Source organism: Daphnia pulex, chromosome 10 (genome assembly GCF_021134715.1).
Source record: "Daphnia pulex isolate KAP4 chromosome 10, ASM2113471v1".
NCBI lineage: Eukaryota > Metazoa > Arthropoda > Branchiopoda > Diplostraca > Daphniidae > Daphnia > Daphnia pulex.
The window spans coordinates 9,002,842-9,022,907 of NC_060026.1; the positions used below are offsets into that span (position 1 = coordinate 9,002,842).

At 40.1% G+C, this 20,066-nt stretch overlaps 14 non-coding genes across 14 annotated transcripts; 6 read left to right on the forward strand and 8 right to left on the reverse strand.

The window, feature by feature from the left end:
* Positions 1 to 228: 228 nt before the first annotated feature.
* Positions 229 to 300, reverse strand: Trnaw-cca. The gene has a single exon. It is a non-coding gene; the product is annotated as a tRNA-Trp (tRNA).
* Positions 301 to 2,229: 1,929 nt separating this feature from the next.
* Trnaw-cca lies at positions 2,230 to 2,301 on the reverse strand. Its single transcript has one exon. It is a non-coding gene; the product is annotated as a tRNA-Trp (tRNA).
* Positions 2,302 to 2,583: 282 nt separating this feature from the next.
* Trnad-guc lies at positions 2,584 to 2,654 on the forward strand. Its single transcript has one exon. It is a non-coding gene; the product is annotated as a tRNA-Asp (tRNA).
* A 930-nt stretch (positions 2,655 to 3,584) lies between these two features.
* Trnag-gcc lies at positions 3,585 to 3,655 on the forward strand. The gene has a single exon. It is a non-coding gene; the product is annotated as a tRNA-Gly (tRNA).
* A 575-nt stretch (positions 3,656 to 4,230) lies between these two features.
* On the reverse strand, positions 4,231 to 4,302 carry Trnaw-cca. Its single transcript has one exon. It is a non-coding gene; the product is annotated as a tRNA-Trp (tRNA).
* A 282-nt stretch (positions 4,303 to 4,584) lies between these two features.
* On the forward strand, positions 4,585 to 4,655 carry Trnag-gcc. Its single transcript has one exon. It is a non-coding gene; the product is annotated as a tRNA-Gly (tRNA).
* Positions 4,656 to 5,232: 577 nt separating this feature from the next.
* Positions 5,233 to 5,304, reverse strand: Trnaw-cca. The gene has a single exon. It is a non-coding gene; the product is annotated as a tRNA-Trp (tRNA).
* A 928-nt stretch (positions 5,305 to 6,232) lies between these two features.
* Positions 6,233 to 6,304, reverse strand: Trnaw-cca. Its single transcript has one exon. It is a non-coding gene; the product is annotated as a tRNA-Trp (tRNA).
* Positions 6,305 to 7,587: 1,283 nt separating this feature from the next.
* Positions 7,588 to 7,658, forward strand: Trnag-gcc. Its single transcript has one exon. It is a non-coding gene; the product is annotated as a tRNA-Gly (tRNA).
* A 573-nt stretch (positions 7,659 to 8,231) lies between these two features.
* Positions 8,232 to 8,303, reverse strand: Trnaw-cca. Its single transcript has one exon. It is a non-coding gene; the product is annotated as a tRNA-Trp (tRNA).
* Positions 8,304 to 18,257: 9,954 nt separating this feature from the next.
* Positions 18,258 to 18,328, forward strand: Trnag-gcc. Its single transcript has one exon. It is a non-coding gene; the product is annotated as a tRNA-Gly (tRNA).
* Positions 18,329 to 18,903: 575 nt separating this feature from the next.
* Trnaw-cca lies at positions 18,904 to 18,975 on the reverse strand. Its single transcript has one exon. It is a non-coding gene; the product is annotated as a tRNA-Trp (tRNA).
* Positions 18,976 to 19,257: 282 nt separating this feature from the next.
* On the forward strand, positions 19,258 to 19,328 carry Trnag-gcc. The gene has a single exon. It is a non-coding gene; the product is annotated as a tRNA-Gly (tRNA).
* A 577-nt stretch (positions 19,329 to 19,905) lies between these two features.
* On the reverse strand, positions 19,906 to 19,977 carry Trnaw-cca. Its single transcript has one exon. It is a non-coding gene; the product is annotated as a tRNA-Trp (tRNA).
* Positions 19,978 to 20,066: the final 89 nt, after the last annotated feature.

Genomic DNA, 20,066 nt, shown 5'->3' on the forward strand with positions numbered 1-20,066 from the left:
TGTAAACTCACTTGGTTCTATGCTCTCCCATTCCAAAAACTGTAGTCCCGTGTAGATCTAAAGTCACATTTTGATAAAAAGAAAAAAAGCAGCTGACTACAATTCAAATTGAATTAGGATACATGTGTGTTGAGATAACAAGATATTGAACCAATGGTGATTAATGTTATTTGATCGTTGTATCTGTTCTATAAGACCAAACATACCTTCACGAGAAATATTTTTGCTTGATCTCGACGTGATTTGAACACGCAACCTCCTGATCTGGAGTCAGGCGCGCTACCGTTGCGCCACGAAATCTTGATTTTCGATGTAATTACTATCGTTATATTTTGGGAACTACGGTGTCTTTTATAAAGGAATAGATTCTGATGGTAAGATTGATTATCACACGAACACGTTTAGTCTTTTGAAATAGTCAGTCAGATTAGTCAGGTTATTTTTTTATATTTCCTTGGATCTTTTGATCGCCACAAGCCTTGATTTCCGTAATGAAAGCTAACAAGCTTAGGCATGATAGTCGGCTACAATAGATGGGTTGTCGTCGTGCAATTTGTATCAAGAAGTATACTTTAGGGGCAAGTATTGATGGTTCAGTGGTAGAATGCTCGCCTGTCACGCGGGCGGCCCGGGTTCGATTCCCGATCGATGCATTTTAATCACCATTGCCCAAGACAGATTGGTAGAATCTACTCTATTGAGTTTAGTTTGCTGATATTCTTGCGCAGTACGTATAAGGACGGTACTTAGTGGTTAGTGGTGGTTGAAGCAATCTCCTTAAGCGGACTCTTTTTTGTTTGCCAGATTGGTTTAGATTACTTAATCTTCCTTTGATCATACCAATTGGCGAATAAACCATTTGTAGGACAGAGAGGTACAAGTTATATCCATCGCCAGACTCTGTGTTTGTATCGTGGAAACCCAAGATAGTTATCGGTTCAAACTCGTCGTGTTCCAACTGCTGTGGTAATCGACATTCAGACGCAAATGTTCCCCCTTTTGTAAACTCACTTGGTTCTATGCTCTCCCATTCCAAAAACTGTAGTCCCGTGTAGATCTAAAGTCACATTTTGATAAAAAGAAAAAAAAACAGTTAACTAAGATTCAAATTGAATTAGGATGCATATGTGTTGAGATAACAAGATATAGAAACAATGGTGATTAATGTTATTTGAACGTTGTATCCGTTTTAAAAGCCTAAACATACCTTCACAAGAAATATTTTTGCTAGATCTCGACGTGATTTGAACACGCAACCTCCTGATCTGGAGTCAGGCGCGCTACCGTTGCGCCACGAAATCTTGATTTTCGATGTAATTACTATCTTTATATTTTGGGAACTACGGTGTCTTTTATAAAGGATTAGATTCTGATGGTAAGATTGATTATCACACGAACACATTTAGTCTTTTGAAAGAGTCAGTCAGATTAGTCAGGTTATTTTTTTATATTTCCTTGGATCTTTTGATCGCCACAAGCCTTGATTTCCGTAATGAAAGCTAACAAGCTTAGGCATGATAGTCGGCTACAATAGATGGGTTGTTGTCGTGCAATTTGTATCAAGAAGTATACGTGAGGTGCAAGCATTGATGGTTCAGTGGTAGAATGCTCGCCTGCCACGCGGGCGGCCCGGGTACGATTCCCGGTCGATGCATTTTAATCACCATTGCCCAAGACAGATTGGTAGAATCTACTCTATTGAGTTTAGTTTGCTGATATTCTTGCGCAGTACGTATAAGGACGGTACTTAGTGGTTAGTGGTGGTTGAAGCAATCTCCTTAAGCGGACTCTTTTTTGTTTGCCAGATTGGTTTAGATTACTTAATCTTCCTTTGATCATACCAATTGGCGAATAAACCATTTGTAGGACAGAGAGGTACAAGTTATATCCATCGCCAGACTCTGTGTTTGTATCGTGGAAACCCAAGATAGTTATCGGTTCAAACTCGTCGTGTTCCAACTGCTGTGGAAATCGACATTCAGACGCAAATGTTCCCCTTTTTGTAAACTCACTTGGTTCTATGCTCTCCCATTCCAAAAACTGTAGTCCCGTGTAGATCTAAAGTCACATTTTGATAAAAAGAAAAAAAGCAGCTGACTACAATTCAAATTGAATTAGGATACATGTGTGTTGAGATAACAAGATATTGAACCAATGGTGATTAATGTTATTTGATCGTTGTATCTGTTCTATAAGACCAAACATACCTTCACGAGAAATATTTTTGCTTGATCTCGACGTGATTTGAACACGCAACCTCCTGATCTGGAGTCAGGCGCGCTACCGTTGCGCCACGAAATCTTGATTTTCGATGTAATTACTATCGTTATATTTTGGGAACTACGGTGTCTTTTATAAAGGAATAGATTCTGATGGTAAGATTGATTATCACACGAACACGTTTAGTCTTTTGAAATAGTCAGTCAGATTAGTCAGGTTATTTTTTTATATTTCCTTGGATCTTTTGATCGCCACAAGCCTTGATTTCCGTAATGAAAGCTAACAAGCTTAGGCATGATAGTCGGCTACAATAGATGGGTTGTCGTCGTGCAGTTTGTATCAAGAAGTATACGTGAGGGGCAAGCATTGATGGTTCAGTGGTAGAATGCTCGCCTGTCACGCGGGCGGCCCGGGTTCGATTCCCGATCGATGCATTTTAATCACCATTGCCCAAGACAGATTGGTAGAATCTACTCTATTGAGTTTAGTTTGCTGATATTCTTGCGCAGTACGTATAAGGACGGTACTTAGTGGTTAGTGGTGGTTGAAGCAATCTCCTTAAGCGGACTCTTTTTTGTTTGCCAGATTGGTTTAGATTACTTAATCTTCCTTTGATCATACCAATTGGCGAATAAACCATTTGTAGGACAGAGAGGTACAAGTTATATCCATCGCCAGACTCTGTGTTTTTATCGTGGAAACACAAGTATAATTATCGGTTCAAACTCGTCGTGTTCCAACTGCTGTGGTAATCGACATTTAGACGCAAATGTTCCCCCTTTTGTAAACTCACTTGGTTCTATGCTCTCCCATTCCAAAAACTCTAGTCCCGTGTAGATCTAAAGTCACATTTTGATAAAAAGAAAAAAAGCAGCTGACTACAATTCAAATTGAATTAGGATACATGTGTGTTGAGATAACAAGATATTGAACCAATGGTGATTAATGTTATTTGATCGTTGTATCTGTTCTATAAGACCAAACATACCTTCACAAGAAATATTTTTGCTTGATCTCGACGTGATTTAAACACGCAACCTCCTGATCTGGAGTCAGGCGCGCTACCGTTGCGCCACGAAATCTTGATTTTTGATGTAATTACTATCGTTATATTTTGGGAACTGCGGTGTCTTTTATAAAGGAATAGATTCTGATGGTAAGATTGATTATCACACGAACACATTTAGTCTTTTGAAAGAGTCAGTCAGATTAGTCAGGTTATTTTTTTATATTTCCTTGGATCTTTTGATCGCCACAAGCCTTGATTTCCGTAATGAAAGCTAACAAGCTTAGGCATGATAGTCGGCTACAATAGATGGGTTGTCGTCTTGCAATTTGTATCAACAAGTATACGTGAGTGGTAAGCATCGATGGTTCAGTGGTAGAATGCTCGCCTGCCACGCGGGCGGCCCGGGTTCGATTCCCGGTCGATGCATTTTAATCACCATTGCCCAAGACAGATTGGTAGAATCTACTCTATTGAGTTTAGTTTGCTGATATTCTTCCGCAGTGCGTATAAGGACGGTACTTAGTGGTTAGTGGTGGTTGAAGCAATCTCTTTAAGCGGACTCTTTTTTGTTTGCCAGATTGGTTTAGATTACTTAATCTTCCTTTGATCATAACAATTGGTGAAAAAACCATTTGTAGGACAGAGAGGTACAAGTTATATCCATCGCCAGACTCTGTGTTTGTATCGTGGAAACCCAAGATAGTTATCGGTTCAAACTCGTCGTGTTCCAACTGCTGTGGTAATCGACATTCAGACGCAAATGTTCCCCCTTTTGTAAACTCACTTGGTTCTATGCTCTCCCATTCCAAAAACTGTAGTCCCGTGTAGATCTAAAGTCACATTTTGATAAAAAGAAAAAAAAACATCTGACTAAGAATCAAATTGAATCAGGATACATGTGTGTTGAGATAACAAGATATAGAAACAATGGTGATTAATGTTATTTGAACGTTGTAACCGTATAAAAGCCTAAACATACCTTCACAAGAAATATATTTGCTTGATCTCGACGTGATTTGAACACGCAACCTCCTGATCTGGAGTCAGGCGCGCTACCGTTGCGCCACGAAATCTTGATTTTCGATGTTATTACTATCGTTATATTTTGGGAACTACGGTGTCTTTTATAAAGGAATAGATTCTGATGGTAAGATTGATTATCACACGAACACATTTAGTCTTTTGAAAGAGTCAGTCAGATTAGTCAGGTTATTTTTTTATATTTCCTTGGATCTTTTGATCGCCACAAGCCTTGATTTCCGTAATGAAAGCTCACAAGCTTAGGCATGATAGTCGGCTACAATAGATGGGTTGTCGTCGTGCAATTTGTATCAAGAAGTAAACGTAAGGAGCAAGCATCGATGGTTCAGTGGTAGAATGCTCGCCTGCCACGCGGGCGGCCCGGGTTCGATTCCCGGTCGATGCATTTTAATCACCATTGCCCAAGACAGATTGGTAGAATCTACTCTATTGAGTTTAGTTTGCTGATATTCTTGCGCAGTGCGTATAAGGACGGTACTTAGTGGTTAGTGGTGGTTGAAGCAATCTCTTTAAGCGGACTCTTTTTTGTTTGCCAGATTGGTTTAGATTACTTAATCTTCCTTTGATCATACCAATTGGCGAATAAACCATTTGTAGGACAGAGAGGTACAAGTTATATCCATCGCCAGACTCTGTGTTTGTATCGTGGAGACCCAAGATAGTTATCGGTTCAAACTCGTCGTGTTCCAACTGCTGTGGTAATCGACATTCAGACGCAAATGTTCCCCCTTTTGTAAACTCACTTTGTTCTATGCTCTCCCATTCCAAAAACTGTAGTCCCGTGTAGATCTAAAGTCACATTTTGATAAAAAGAAAAAAAAAACAGCTGACTAAGATTCAAATTGAATTAGGATACATGTGTGTTGAGATAACAAGATATAGAAACAATGGTGATTAATGTTATTTGAACGTTGTATCCGTTTTAAAAGCCTAAACATACCTTTACAAGAAATATTTTTGATTGATCTCGACGTGATTTGAACACGCAACCTCCTGATCTGGAGTCAGGCGCGCTACCGTTGCGCCACGAAATCTTGATCTTCGATCTAATTACTATCGTTATATTTTGGGAACTACGGTGTCTTTTATAAAGGAATAGATTCTGATGGTAAGATTGATTATCACACGAACACATTTAGTCTTTTGAAAGAGTCAGTCAGATTAGTCAGGTTATTTTTTTATATTTCCTTGGATCTTTTGATCGCCACAAGCCTTGATTTCCGTAATGAAAGCTAACAAGCTTAGGCATGATAGTCGGCTTTAATAGATGGGTTGTCGTCGTGCAATTTGTATCAAGAAGTATACGTGAGGGGCAAACATCGATGGTTCAGTGGTAGAATGCTCGCCTGCCACGCGGGCGGCCCGGGTTCGATTCCCGGTCGATGCATTTTAATCACCATTGCCCAAGACAGATTGGTAGAATCTACTCTATTGAGTTTAGTTTGCTGATATTCTTCCGCAGTGCGTATAAGGACGGTACTTAGTGGTTAGTGGTGGTTGAAGCAATCTCTTTAAGCGGACTCTTTTTTGTTTGCCAGATTGGTTTAGATTACTTAATCTTCCTTTGATCATAACAATTGGTGAAAAAACCATTTGTAGGACAGAGAGGTACAAGTTATATCCATCGCCAGACTCTGTGTTTGTATCGTGGAAACCCAAGATAGTTATCGGTTCAAACTCGTCGTGTTCCAACTGCTGTGGTAATCGACATTCAGACGCAAATGTTCCCCCTTTTGTAAACTCACTTGGTTCTATGCTCTCCCATTCCAAAAACTGTAGTCCCGTGTAGATCTAAAGTCACATTTTGATAAAAAGAAAAAAAAACATCTGACTAAGAATCAAATTGAATCAGGATACATGTGTGTTGAGATAACAAGATATAGAAACAATGGTGATTAATGTTATTTGAACGTTGTAACCGTATAAAAGCCTAAACATACCTTCACAAGAAATATTTTTGCTTGATCTCGACGTGATTTGAACACGCAACCTCCTGATCTGGAGTCAGGCGCGCTACCGTTGCGCCACGAAATCTTGATTTTCGATGTTATTACTATCGTTATATTTTGGGAACTACGGTGTCTTTTATAAAGGAATAGATTCTGATGGTAAGATTGATTATCACACGAACACATTTAGTCTTTTGAAAGAGTCAGTCAGATTAGTCAGGTTATTTTTTTATATTTCCTTGGATCTTTTGATCGCCACAAGCCTTGATTTCCGTAATGAAAGCTCACAAGCTTAGGCATGATAGTCGGCTACAATAGATGGGTTGTCGTCGTGCAATTTGTATCAAGAAGTATACGTAAGGAGCAAGCATCGATGGTTCAGTGGTAGAATGCTCGCCTGCCACGCGGGCGGCCCAGGTTCGATTCCCGGTCGATGCATTTTAATCACCATTGCCCAAGACAGATTGGTAGAATCTACTCTATTGAGTTTAGTTTGCTGATATTCTTGCGCAGTGCGTATAAGGACGGTACTTAGTGGTTAGTGGTGGTTGAAGCAATCTCTTTAAGCGGACTCTTTTTTGTTTGCCAGATTGGTTTAGATTACTTAATCTTCCTTTGATCATACCAATTGGCGAATAAACCATTTGTAGGACAGAGAGGTACAAGTTATATCCATCGCCAGACTCTGTGTTTGTATCGTGGAGACCCAAGATAGTTATCGGTTCAAACTCGTCGTGTTCCAACTGCTGTGGTAATCGACATTCAGACGCAAATGTTCCCCCTTTTGTAAACTCACTTTGTTCTATGCTCTCCCATTCCAAAAACTGTAGTCCCGTGTAAATCTAAAGTCACATTTTGATAAAAAGAAAAAAAAACAGCTGACTAAGATTCAAATTGAATTAGGATACATGTGTGTTGAGATAACAAGATATAGAAACAATGGTGATTAATGTTATTTGAACGTTGTATCCGTTTTAAAAGCCTAAACATACCTTTACAAGAAATATTTTTGATTGATCTCTACGTGATTTGAACACGCAACCTCCTGATCTGGAGTCAGGCGCGCTACCGTTGCGCAACGAAATCTTGATCTTCGATCTAATTACTATCGTTATATTTTGGGAACTACGGTGTCTTTTATAAAGGAATAGATTCTGATGGTAAGATTGATTATCACACGAACACATTTAGTCTTTTGAAAGAGTCAGTCAGATTAGTCAGGTTATTTTTTTATATTTCCTTGGATCTTTTGATCGCCACAAGCCTTGATTTCCGTAATGAAAGCTAACAAGCTTAGGCATGATAGTCGGCTTTAATAGATGGGTTGTCGTCGTGCAATTTGTATCAAGAAGTATACGTGAGGGGCAAGCATCGATGGTTCAGTGGTAGAATGCTCGCCTGCCACGCGGGCGGCCCGGGTTCGATTCCCGGTCGATGCATTTTAATCACCATTGCCCAAGACAGATTGGTAGAATCTACTCTATTGAGTTTAGTTTGCTGATATTCTTGCGCAGTACGTATAAGGACGGTACTTAGTGGTTAGTGGTGGTTGAAGCAATCTCTTTAAGCGGACTCTTTTTTGTTTGCCAGATTGGTTTAGATTACTTAATCTTCCTTTGATCATACCAATTGGTGAATAAACCATTTGTAGGACAGAGGTACAAGTTATATCCATCGCCAGACTCTGTGTTTGTATCGTGGAAACCCAAGATAGTTATCGGTTCAAACTCGTCGTGTTCCAACTGCTGTGGTAATCGACATTTAGACGCAAATGTTCCCCCTTTTGTAAACTCACTTGGTTCTATGCTCTCCCATTCCAAAAACTGTAGTCCCGTGTAGATCTAAAGTCACATTTTGATAAAAAGAAAAAAAGCAGCTGACTACAATTCAAATTGAATTGGGATACATGTGTGTTGAGATAACAAGATATTGAACCAATGGTGATTAATGTTATTTGATCGATGTATCTGTTCTATAAGACCAAACATACCTTCACAAGAAATATTTTTGCTTGATCTCGACGTGATTTGAACACGCAACCTCCTGATCTGGAGTCAGGCGCGCTACCGTTGCGCCACGAAATCTTGATTTTTGATGTAATTACTATCGTTATATTTTGGGAACTGCGGTGTCTTTTATAAAGGAATAGATTCTGATGGTAAGATTGATTATCACACGAACACATTGTAAGGATTCGTCAACCGCGACGTCGAAGAGGCGACGTTATTTTCTAAGTTCTTTAACCTTTTTATCTTTTCCTTTTTTTCTTGGTACTGAACCTTTTTCTTCTAGAATGTTCTTTTCCTCAATTTGACCCTTCTTCACCCGATACTTCCTATGAAATTTCTTCCGCCCTTTCCTTTGTCTTTCTTGCCCTCTGTAATTCCAAGTAGTAACTTCTTTTTCTAGAATGTTTCTCTCTTTTTCTCCCTTGCTATTTTGGGCATAAAAGGCCGCTCTGCCTTTTTATCGATGCGAATCCTTCCACAGCTGTCAGGCTGAATACACTTAAATTCAGAACTGGCAATCGAGTAGTAAGCTATTTACTATGCAGTAAGTAGAGTTATTACATTTGGTGTCAAGAAGTCAGATTGAACCCCGTTCTTTTATCTTTGCCTTTTCCATTCTCACTCTTACGTCCAGTATGTAAGTTTTGTGCGTGTGTGTGTTTGTTAGTGTTTAGTGACGTCATAACGCATTCAACTGGACCCGAAAAGAAAACAACTGGCTTCTGTGCATTCCGTGTGTGTCTTTTGTTTCGTTGGGGCACCTGACGCGCTTCTATGACGCCCGTTCTCTGACGTCTTCACTTTGGTCGAATGAGATTTACGCAACACACACGGTTTGAAAAAATTTAATATTCAATCGGGTCAGTGCTGACAATGATGGGGGTGGGAATAAAGAACTTCCGACGAGGACTATTGGGCCGATAGTTCGAACGGACCAACTCTTTTTTTCATTTTTTAACTGTTGTTATCATTTTTTTAAATTTTTAATCATGAATAGTAATCCAGATAGCGGGATAGAGAATACTAGAGGGGAATCAGTAACAAAGAAGTGGCCAATGGGTTGGATGCGCTCTTTTCGGGAGAAAATTTCATCTAACCGTCTTGTTTCCAAGTCATGGTCTCTTCCTATCCAATCCCAGCAAACATTAAGAAGACATTTAAATAGTGAAGAACCGCTAACTCCCGAACCAGCCAATCAACAAGTTAATAGCCCAGCTGACCAAATTCGATCAGATCAACTTGACCCAAGAAGCTATGAGGAAATAAGGAACAATTGGGCAGAGCAATTCAACCACCTTCGTCAAACAGAAGAGCCAGAATTAGTAGTTTTACAAAACGATTCAGTTAATCATTCAAATATTCCAGAACCTTTAATAGGAGACAACACTAGAGATATCCTTTCGTATAATCAACTCCTTGAGCAAGCTCGTGCTATTTTAGATTCGAGTGAAACTCCGGAAACTAATACAAATTTAAGAGAAGAGCCAACAAATCTTGTCGATATTGATTTTTCCAACGAGAGAATAGACCGTTCATACTTCTACACACAATTCTTGCATACCAGGATAACTGAGGTTCCTGTTGACGATTTAATTTTTGAGTTACAATACTTACGTAAATTGAATCAAAGGACAGATATATCAAATACCGAGATTGAATCTGCGTTGAGAGCTTTGCTTTTAACGGAACCCACTATAATAACGCCTTTTGAACTTTTTTCACATTGTCAATTGAAAACCAACTACGAACCTCCTACTGAATCGGAATACGAATCTGTTGTTTCAGAAAGGGAAGAACTTATTGAGCAAAATTCAAACTTATTGCCTTTACCAGATCAGGAAACTGAGTTAATTCCAGACGATCGTTTGGTAACCATACCAGTTTCAAATCAAGTTGATTTAGTTATTTCCACTACTAGTGCTCCAATTACTCCTTCCAATCCTACTCTACCTTCAGCTATAGAAAAAACGAGTACAAATACTCCAACCCCTTTTACATCTACTCCGATTAGTCATCAACCAAAGCTACCCAGTCGTAGGGTCACTTTTCCCCCATTTGGAACAACCGCTCAGGGTGGGGACTCCCCAACTGCTGGAATGTCGACAGGAGGAAAGAAACCAGATATTCCCGTCATCATTTACGCCGGAGAATTAAGTAGATTGTTAGAGTCAGGAATGTCCTATGAAGATGCTTCGGTAGCAGCGGATCAGATAGTGAAACACGTTATGGATAATAGGAAATGTTCTCCGATATCTATTCCGGGAGCAATTCCCCGTTTTTCCCCCAAACAGATTAACCAGCCAACAACACTTGGACAAACTCCTGTACGAACGCTAGGTACTCCATTTGTCCCTTTTTCTGCCCACCTACCGGGGCAAAGCGAGCAAGTTACCCCTGCACAAAGCGCATCTAAGCAGATTCCGATTCCACATAAACCCACTCCGAGACAGGGGTTGAATACTACGTTTCCTCTCCCCATAACTACTCCACAGTCAATCGGTGCAATTAACAAAACTAGATTGGACGAGACTTCAAATTTGGACAAGAATAGGAAATTATTGCAGGGCCAGGCAATGACTTTATTTAGTAATGTGGGAATATTCATCGATCGAGATCGTTCCGGTCGCTTTGATGAATGGCTAGCTCACCTCGAATCGGTTCTCATTTTAGGCGATTTTGAGGAATCGCGAAAGATTGCGCTATTACGATCGAAATTGTACGGCGAGGCAGCCGACGAATTCGACAACTTTAAAATAGAAAATCCAATCAGAGCACAGGATTACAATAAAATAAAAGAACGTCTCCACAAACTCTTTCATTCGACTGAGACTAGGTCAAAACAGAGTGTAGAATTCCATAATATGCAGAGGGAACCCGAAGAGAATATGCGACGCTATGCGAATCGCATACGAAAAGCGTTTAACCTTGCATATCCAATGACAGGCATAATAGATAAAGTGACGTCCCATTCAAGAGAGCAAATCATGATGGATAGATTCTTGGAAGGTCTTTCGTTTGATGTGCAAACCCGTCTAAAGTACAAAGAATTTTCATCTTTTGAAAAATTGATAGAAAAAGCAGAGATGACTGCAATGGCGGTGGAAGAATCACAAGTCAGAAATAGACTAAATGCTTTTCAAAGTAGAAACGTTGAGCCAAATAAAGAATTCGATAGGATAACAGAAGCGTTGGAACGCCTTAATACAAAAGTGGAGTCAAATACGCATCAGAACGATTTGGAAAAACGTATCGAGAAAATGCAACGACAATTAACTGCACAAAAAAGTGTAAGCTTCGCCCAAAATATTCCACAGATATACAGACCGCCCAAACAAGCTGCAAATCTTTATTTTTGTGATTTTCATAACAGTTGGGGAAATCATGAAACTAGTAGGTGTAAGACTAAGGAATTTCAAGTAGATCGAACGTGTTACCGTTGCCAAAAGACTGGCCATTTAGCAACATATTGCCCCGAAATAAAAAATGGAAAACCCTCTCCTCCACCGGGGTATGACGAGAATGGAGTCAGGCAAGGCTCGACTGAGCGAAGGGAAAACTAGGTGCCGCCGACAGTACCGTAGGGCCAATCGGTGGAACGAAGATTAAGTCCCGACATTATATAAACAGTTTAGCAGCAAAATCAACAGTACCTAGAATTAAAATTGAAATAGGGAATTGCACTGTAGATGCTTTATTTGACACTGGAGCCGAAAGAAGCGTAATAAGTAAACAATTTTACAATAAACTAAAGGAGAGTAATGAAGTTATTAATTTTTCAAGAGAGGTAGACGTCGATCTTTTCAGCATAAATGACAAGCGCCTCTTCACGGAAGGCAAAATCACAGTTAACTTTGTTGTGGCAGAAGAAACGCCGCACCAATTACTTAAGCAGGAATTTATTATCGTGAGTAGTATTGTTGAAAATTGCGTCTTAGGGCGTGATGCTCTTTACAAACATCATTTCATGTACAATGGAAGAAAACAAACTATTTATCGAGTTCCGGAAACTGATCACTTCCAGGAAAAAGAAACCCCTTTTGTGATTGCACGCTCATTGAGAATTCCCCGATATTCTACGTGTGTACTAGAAAGCGGGAAGGAGGAAGCGCAGGATCCTCACATTTCTTGTCATTTCGTTAAATGCAGTAACATACCAACCGGGCTTGACCTGGAACCTTTTATTTCCCTAGCACCAAGTCGTTCGTTCCGTGTGGTGGCTATAAATAGAACAAATACAACCATATTTCTACCTCGCCTTACCGTTTTGGGAACCCTTAATCTTCAAGAAACCCAAAAAACAACCCCTCTCGCTTCGTTTCACGCATCCTCGACTCCAATTGATATGGCAGCCATTGAAGCAGTCCTCCCTGACATTGATGAGGTTACTAAAGAGAAAGTACGAAGCTTAATAATTAGCAACTATAGAAATTTTGCCTTTAAAACAGATGAATTGGGCCATACTAACTTAGTAAAACATAGTATTGATACGCAAGGACAAGGGCCGATTCGCCAAAGAGCATATCGAAACTCTCCCAAACAAAAAGAAAAAGCACATGAAATTATAGAAGAACTCCTGGAAAATAAAATAATTCGATTTTCAATGTCTCCGTGGGCCGCACCGATTGTATTAGTACTAAAGAAGACAGGAGATACCCGTTTGTGTGTAGATTTTAGAAAACTTAATGCTATAACGAAGAAAGATTCTTTCCCTCTACCCCGTATAGACGACGTTTTAGATCTACTACAAGGACAGAAGTATTTTTCAACCTTAGATCTAGCATCAGGCTACTGGCAGATAGAACTCGAAGAAGAGTCCAAAGAGAAAACAGCCTTCATTGTGGATAATAATCTATATGAATGGAATCGTTTGGCATTTGGGTTAACAAATGCCCCAGGTACATTTCAAAGACTAATGAATTCCGTTCTACGAAGCGTCATTGGCAAAATCTGTCTAGTATACCTTGATGACATCATTATATTCTCCCGTTCGATTGAGGAACATATTTCCAATTTAAAAACTGTATTTTCCTTATTAGAAGAGGCAAACCTTAAACTGAAACTGGCCAAATGTAAATTTTTAGCTCAATCCGTTCCATATCTGGGACATGTGATTACGGCTGAAGGAATCAAACCTGACCCTTCCAAAATTGAGGCGCTTAAAAATTACAAAAGACCAACTACAGTACGAGAGATGCAGTCATTTTTAGGATTAGCATCTTATTACCGTCGTTTTTTCGAAAATTTCTCTACGATTGCCCACCCGTTGTTGTTACTAACCAAGGGACCGCAAAATGACGTTTTACATTGGAGTAGCGACGCCGTTTCAGCATTTGAGCATATACGCCAAGGTTTAATAAGTGAACCCATTTTGATATTCCCAGATTTCTCGGAGAAATTCCTTATTTACACTGACGCCAGTAATTACGGGCTTGGAGCTGTCCTCTCCCAAATACGCAATGGAAAAGACCAACCGATCGCTTATGCAAGCCGGCATTTGAATACTGCGGAAGTAAAGTATTCTACGGTCGAAAAAGAGGCAGCCGCACTTGTGTTCGGTATTAAGCGGTTCCGTCATTATCTACAAGACGAACCCTTTACCATTATCAGTGATCACAGACCTCTTCAGTGGCTCCAGACGTTTAAGGACGAAACAGGTCGGCTTGGGCGATGGGCCATTCAGTTGTCAAATATGAAATTTACTGTGCAGTATCGACCTGGTCGTGTGCATGAGAACGCAGATTTCCTTTCCCGAGTACAAATGAATCTGATTTTAGCCCGTCCCGACGACAACCTTGTTATGTGTCAAGAACAACAGAAAGATCCCCTTTGCAAAGCGATACTGGCGTTTATACGAAAAGATTCTCCTTGGAATAAAAAAGATGGCCCGATGCCTCTTTGGGCTGCCGAGAAAGACTTCTTTTTTATGGAAGACGGTCTCTTATGCAAACATTACGAACCTACGTCAACAAAACGAAGAAGATTTGCCCAACGTCAAGTTGTTGTTCCTCTCTCTCTTAGGAAACAACTTTTACAGGAGTATCATGACTCTCCTTTGTCAGGACATCTGGCGTACCGACGAACAGTCCTGCGTCTTCGTGATAAATACTTTTGGCCCTCCATGTTATCAGATGTAAAGCAATATTGTTTTACTTGCGAACCTTGTGCGTTAGGCCGCCGAATGCATGGATTGAAAGCTTTTCTCAATCCATTAGAGCTCACTACTAAACCTTTCGAAGTGATAGGAATGGACTTCCTAGGCCCTGTCAAACCTCCTTCACTCTTAGGAAACAATTATGTACTAGTTATAACTGATTATTTCACAAAATGGATCGAAACAGTTCCACTTCCCAATTATACCGCACTTGTTACCTGCAAGGCCTTGATGGATCGAATTATCCTACGTCACGGCCCACCAAAAGCTATCATTACCGATCGTGGAAGTAATTTTACGTCAGAGTTGTTTTCTGCGCTGTGTAAAGCTTTAAACATTAAACGCATGACAACAACAGCGTACCACCCTCAAACGAATGGTCAAACAGAGCGATTTAACAAAACAGTTGCCGAAATGCTTAGGAAGTACCTAACAACTGGGTTTGCGAAATGGGAAGATATGTTGGGCCCTGTTACGTTCGCCTACAATAATTCAACCCACTCCTCAACCCTAGAAACCCCATACTTCTTGAACCACGGCCGTGATCCCGTAATGCCAATAGACCAGTTCCTCCTTCCTTTACCTACGGCCATGGTTACTCCTTCAGACTACAGGAGCCAGACTATGAGATGTTTACATGAAGCGTTTCAACAAGTCAAAACTAATCTTGCGCAGGCTCGGGAACAGCAAAAGATTCAATACGATAAACGTGTAAAACAATTAAAATTCAATGTTGGAGATAAAGTATTACTAAATATGCGAACGCCCATGAAGGGAGTAAGTAAAAAACTTATTCCGCGTTTTATAGGACCCTTTCGGATTTTAAAATTAAACGATAATGACACTGTAGTAATCCAACAACATGCTGGTAAACAAACACAGCTTGTTCATGTGAATCGAATAAAACCACTATTCGAGTCAATGATCTGGAAAGATGAACCCTTCGTAGATTTCCTTGATGTTCGAATTAGCAAAGAAGCTAACACACTTCTTCTCGAAAATATAGCAAATCTTGAAACTCCCTTCCCATTTGAAGAGATTGAATCTCAACCAATCGTTGAATCTGAAACCAGTCCTCTTGTAACAGAAATCCTTCCAGAAATTACAAACCCTATTTCAATTGTTCCCACTCTTCCTAATCCTCTTTTGGATCCGTCAACCATTCCAATACAACCTGAGCGTCGTCTTGGATTACGTCCTAGGAATATTCTTAAACCTGTTGATCGATATTAACTTTATGTTTTCATTAAAATTACTATGTAAAATTCAATTCTCTTTTTCTTACAACAAACCCTATATTTGTGTTTGTTTCTGTTTTGTAACTTTTTGTTCTTTTTCCCTATTTCTTTTTTATCTCGTTTTAGATCGTGCCTACTCCCACTCCTCCTCTTGTCCTTTCTTTTCCGGGTACATGCTTTCAACATTACCATTTGTGATTGTAAAGACTCTCAACCGAAAGGCTTTTTAAAATTTTCTAGCAATGATTGCGATTTCCAAATTAGTCCAGTTGCACCAGTTCCCGTTTATTACGATGTATTTTCCACCCTTCCTGAGATCACCCGATTCGTTGGCCATACATGCACCATGTGGCTAGAGAAAAAACACATCTACACCGATTTTTGGGGTTGGCAAACGTCAACTCAAGTGCGCATTCCCATGGAAACAACCGTAACTGATTGTGAAAAAATGAGAGACTCTCGATTGTGCAATACAGAAACAATGGACTACCTAGGCGACAACAAATGGTCTCTAGAGCGTGTACCCAACGTCCAAGGAAAATGGCTTCTAGTCACAGGAGATCAGCTGGTCAACTGTAGATTGGAAGAAGTAACCCTAGAGACCGAGTGCTCCAACTGTACCATTAGTTCTCCAATTGGTGATATTCCTGGTGGAACGAATGGTTCCATTTCGCATAATTTAGTGACAGTTATTTGGAAAGAATCCTTAAGAGAAATCGAAGAGTGTAAGTTACGACTTGTAGAACAAGGGATTGCCCTACGTTTTATGACAGACAAAACAGGGGTCGAAAGGATCCGAGACGTCGAACAACAGCTTGATTTCGTTTACAACACTACAAGTAAAAAGTTTTGTAACTCATCGGAAAATATTTTAAAACCAGTCCTTGGTATGGATAAAGTGGTATTAAAAATTTACACTTTGGCCGACCACGAGGAGCATCCAAACAAAACGCTAGCAGCGGAAACAGAAAAAGTGGCAGACATAATCCGAGCAGAAATTAGCAGTGCCGCTCACTCACAGTATACCAGAGACAAGACAACTGACGGAATAAATGGAGTCGCTCGAGAGCTTCGTGCCTTACAGTGTGAAAACCGGGAATTAGCACACAAGAATGCAATCACTGCAGCGCAACATAGCGGGTGGCTTGCTGCTAGTTACCTAAGCCTACCACTTTGTTCCAAACTAATAGCAATAGGTGAATCCATAAGTGTCCATCAGTGTTCCCCAACAAACGTAACCTTCTCCACAGAGTTCACTAGCTGTGGACCACAGCCTAAATTTGAGAACTTCACTGTAGACATTGAAGGATGGGAATTAACGCCATTCAATCCGTGTTACTGGCACAAGAACTTTGTGAACTTTAATGGCCGTGCCCATTTTTACAGAAACAATGCATGGAATGCTGTTGTTCCTGGTATCATCGTCCAAGGAAATAATTTAATCGATACTTCCCCTTATGAAATCGATAACTTATTATCACTACGTTTACACCCGATGTTAACCTCTCACCCCATGAGTCCAGCAGCAGCCATCGCACAAATCATTGCTGCTGCCCGAGAGGAACATAGCATCAATCTTGGAAATCCTTTCCACATGGATAGTGTTCTCTCGTCTACCAAAAAAGAAAAGAAATTATCTTTAATGGATAAGATAATCAGTTGGACGACTAGTATCGGGTGGTTTCTTGGAATAGGATTTATTATGTTCGTGATAATTCGCTACTGTGGTGTTGGATATCTCATTGCTCGATATATACCCTGCTGTTCTTGTTTAACTACATGCAACCCTTTTAGCTGTTTTACCAAAAACGCTAAACAAACAACTCCAGATCTGGAATTAGGTCACCAAGCTTTTTCTAACCCTCCTTCCATGTCCTCCCCCATTACGATTGTCAATGTTCCTGTACCATCTCAACGTTCTAACCCCGAATTTATTGTTCCGTCGGCTCCCTTCATCGAAAACCAGCGCGAAGGAAGAATTCATCCGGACAACCTTAGGCGAGCTCATCGAGAGGCCGCAACACTCCTAAACTGAGATCGCGGGACGCGATCTTACGTAAGGGATAGCCATGTAAGGATTCGTCAACCGCGACGTCGAAGAGGCGACGTTATTTTCTAAGTTCTTTAACCTTTTTATCTTTTCCTTTTTTTCTTGGTACTGAACCTTTTTCTTCTAGAATGTTCTTTTCCTCAATTTGACCCTTCTTCACCCGATACTTCCTATGAAATTTCTTCCGCCCTTTCCTTTGTCTTTCTTGCCCTCTGTAATTCCAAGTAGTAACTTCTTTTTCTAGAATGTTTCTCTCTTTTTCTCCCTTGCTATTTTGGGCATAAAAGGCCGCTCTGCCTTTTTATCGATGCGAATCCTTCCACAGCTGTCAGGCTGAATACACTTAAATTCAGAACTGGCAATCGAGTAGTAAGCTATTTACTATGCAGTAAGTAGAGTTATTACAACATTTAGTCTTTTGAAAGAGTCAGTCAGATTAGTCAGGTTATTTTTTATATTTCCTTGGATCTTTTGATCACCACAAGCCTTGATTTCCGTAATGAAAGGTAACAAGCTTAGGCATGATAGTCGGCTACAATAGATGGGTTGTCGTCTTGCAATTTGTATCAACAAGTATACGTGAGTTGCAAGCATCGATGGTTCAGTGGTAGAATGCTCGCCTGCCACGCGGGCGGCCCGGGTTCGATTCCCGGTCGATGCATTTTAATCACCATTGCCCAAGACAGATTGGTAGAATCTACTCTATTGAGTTTAGTTTGCTGATATTCTTCCGCAGTGCGTATAAGGACGGTACTTAGTGGTTAGTGGTGGTTGAAGCAATCTCTTTAAGCGGACTCTTTTTTGTTTGCCAGATTGGTTTAGATTACTTAATCTTCCTTTGATCATAACAATTGGTGAAAAAACCATTTGTAGGACAGAGAGGTACAAGTTATATCCATCGCCAGACTCTGTGTTTGTATCGTGGAAACCCAAGATAGTTATCGGTTCAAACTCGTCGTGTTCCAACTGCTGTGGTAATCGACATTCAGACGCAAATGTTCCCCCTTTTGTAAACTCACTTGGTTCTATGCTCTCCCATTCCAAAAACTGTAGTCCCGTGTAGATCTAAAGTCACATTTTGATAAAAAGAAAAAAAGCAGCTGACTACAATTCAAATTGAATCAGGATACATGTTTGTTGAGATAACAAGATATAGAAACAATGGTGATTAACGTTATTTGAACGTTGTATATGTTCTATAAGCCCAAACATACCTTCACAAGAAATATTTTTGCTTGATCTCGACGTGATTTGAACACGCAACCTCCTGATCTGGAGTCAGGCGCGCTACCGTTGCGCCACGAAATCTTGATTTTCGATGTTATTACTATCGTTATATTTTGGGAACTACGGTGTCTTTTATAAAGGAATAGATTCTGATGGTAAGATTGATTATCACACGAACACATTTAGTCTTTTGAAAGAGTCAGTCAGATTAGTCAGGTTATTATTTTATATTTCCTTGGATCTTTTGATCGCCACAAGCCTTGATTTCCGTAATGAAAGCTAACAAGCTTAGGCATGATAGTCGGCTACAATAGATGGGTTGTCGTCGTGCAATTTGTATCAAGAAGTATACGTGAGGAACAAGCATCGATGGTTCAGTGGTAGAATGCTCGCCTGCCACGCGGGCGGCCCGGGTTCGATTCCCGGTCGATGCATTTTAATCACCATTGCCCAAGACAGATTGGTAGAATCTACTCCATTGAGTTTAGTTTGCTGATATTCTTGCGCAGTACGTATAAGGACGGTACTTAGTGGTTAGTGGTGGTTGAAGCAATCTCTTTAAGCGGACTCTTTTTTGTTTGCCAGATTGGTTTAGATTACTTAATCTTCCTTTGATCATACCAATTGGCGAATAAACCATTTGTAGGACAGAGAGGTACAAGTTATATCCATCGCCAGACTCTGTGTTTGTATCGTGGAAACCCAAGATAGTTATCGGTTCAAACTCGTCGTGTTCCAACTGCTGTGGTAATCGACATTCAGACGCAAATGTTCCCCCTTTTGTAAACTCACTTGGTTCTATGCTCTCCCATTCCAAAAACTGTAGTCCCGTGTAGATCTAAAGTCACATTTTGATAAAAAGAAAAAAAAAACAGCTGACTAAGATTCAAATTGAATTAGGATACATGTGTGTTGAGATAACAAGATATAGAAACAATGGTGATTAATGTTATTTGAACGTTGTATCCGTTTTAAAAGCCTAAACATACCTTTACAAGAAATATTTTTGCTTGATCTCGACGTGATTTGAACACGCAACCTCCTGATCTGGAGTCAGGCGCGCTACCGTTGCGCCACGAAATCTTGATTTTCGACGTTATTACTATAGTTATATTTTGGGAACTACGGTGTCTTTTATAAAGGAATAGATTCTGATGGTAAGATTGATTATC